We start from the raw sequence: 2,281 nt of genomic DNA, 5'->3' as shown, positions 1-2,281 counted from the left end.
GTGGTTTCCCTTGTGTGTCTGTTGTATCATTGGTCACAGAAATTTTTTGAATCTAAAAACTAGATTTTACATTTATGATTTTTTCTTGTTGAAGTGCTAAGACTTTGTCATCAATTGGAGAGAAAATTTCAGCATTGTATAGGATAAAGGAGTCCATATCAGAGTGCATGGAATAGATGGGAAAATTTTGGGGTTTCTCCTGACTGCTGACCACATACTTCATCAAAGTTTCCTGGTACAATTTCTTTGGCTGACCAAATACTGAAATGGTAGCATAGGACATGTCCAATTGTAAAGATCCCTGGAGCTTTGCACCCCAAGATCTAGACAATAACATTCCATACTTTGGTGGGATATTAGCTACCACTACATCCATTAAAATTGTCTTGGCAGGGTATTGAACTAGAGATACACATAAGCCTTTGATTAACCCTATACATCTGACCTGGCTAGAGTCAAAAGAGAACAAGTCTTTGTATGGCCTGGTGATATCTAGGTCCAACTTTTCCACCACAGATTTGGGCATTAGATTACGGGAAGCTCCAGAATCAAACATTGCATTGTGAAGTACTTTGTCATGAATATTCAGACTTACATAGAAAGGAGGAACTCCTCCATTTACTGATTTACCATTTACTTCAGGGCCAAAAATTAATTCTGGCTGGTTATCGAGGACCTTTACTGCATCTCTGTGTTCTGAAATTTGTAGTGACCTGCTGATTTGTTCTCTGTAGACATCATGGTTAGCCAATTCGGATAGTGAAATGGCTATCTTTAATTTGCCTATTTCGGTTTCAAGGTTTTTCAATTTGGATTTTTGTATTTCAAGCAGCAAGGTTTTCTTTTTCTACTGCATTTTCGACACTTTTTCTTTATCAGGAGTGATGTTATGAGTTGAATCTGCCTCAAAATCGATTTCAGGAGGTTCCTTTGTATTTTCTTTGGGAGGAAAGGAAGTGGAAGGCTTACTGTTTGATAGTCGACTGTCTGATATGTCCTCAACTATTGGTTCTTTTGGGTTGAGGTCTGTTCTAGCAGGGAGTTGTATAGGGGGGTTATTAACCTTTGCTTTTTTAGGCTGCTTGGCATCTTTCTGCTTGTTGGGTTCAGGGACATCTATCGTTCTGCTTCTCAGCTTATATTGCTTGTGGACCTCATAGATGGCTGTATCATATCCCTCCCTAAAATCAAATGATTCCCTAGATTGGGTTTGGAATTGATTAAAAGTATGAGCTTCTTGGTCTTCTTGGGTCAAAAAGATTTGCTGTTCACTATTTAGGCCCATTAAGTTAATTTGAGAGTCTTCTATTGGCTCACTAGAAGTTGAAGCTTCAGCATAGTTCTCCTAGAATGGAGGCCTGATGTTTTGGTCAGGGCTGGCCTTTCCAGTATTGGGATTCTGATTTTTCCTGAAGTTTGGATTTCTTCCGGTGTTACTTGGTTGACCATCCCAAGAGGATTTCCTCTCAATTGTTTCTACTCTATCACTCAGTCTATCCATTCCTTTAATAATTGCATCTAGTTTTTTTTCAAATGTAGAAGGTTCTTCTTTGAATGGTGTCCTCCTTTCAGCTCTAGCTCGAGCTCGTTTAGAAATAAGATTGGCCTCTACACTGACAGCTATACTCTGCATGTCTTCTAAGCTTGGAGGAGCTCTTTCCCTAAGCTGGTAAGCCATATCAGAATCAAATCCATCAGGGAATTTGATCAAGGCCAGGTCTAGTGGAGGTCTGAGATTCTGAGGGATAGCATTGTATACATTATTAAATCTGGCACAGGAATCTTGAACAGTTTCTTGTGGGCCTCTTTTCAAGATTTCATATTTTGATGTGTAAAGGGTCCTTCTTCTTTTCCCATCTGTTCAAGAAAGTTTGATAGAGGGATTCTGGATCAGCAATAATGTTTGCAAGGAGTGCCCTAAACCAGGTCCTTACATCACTAGTTAAGTTTTGGACAAAATTTTTCATTCTAACATCATTATCATCAATTTCATAGTTCTCAAAATAATCTGTCATCTTCTTGGTATGTTGTTGTGTTGTGTAAGTGCCAGCACCATCAAAATAGGTAATTTTGCTTTGATAATCTTGGGGCATAGCCCCTAGATTTGCAAGTAATTGCAGGGGAGCATATCGGTTTGCCATATTTACAGAGAAAAGTGTAATAGCTGGAAGAACAGGGATAACAGTGGAAATATATGTTGTGGATGGGGGAGTGGAAAAGATGGTTTGAAGTACTAATGGTGAACTAGGAGAAGCAACAGTAATGGCAGAAAGGACTGGTG

The sequence above is a fragment of the Pinus tabuliformis genome, chromosome 6 (genome assembly GCF_031772625.1).
Source record: "Pinus tabuliformis cultivar Carrire ecotype Pingquan chromosome 6, CPIR1, whole genome shotgun sequence".
In the NCBI taxonomy this organism is placed as follows: domain Eukaryota; kingdom Viridiplantae; phylum Streptophyta; class Pinopsida; order Pinales; family Pinaceae; genus Pinus; species Pinus tabuliformis.
Note: the sequence above shows the minus strand (reverse complement) of the source record.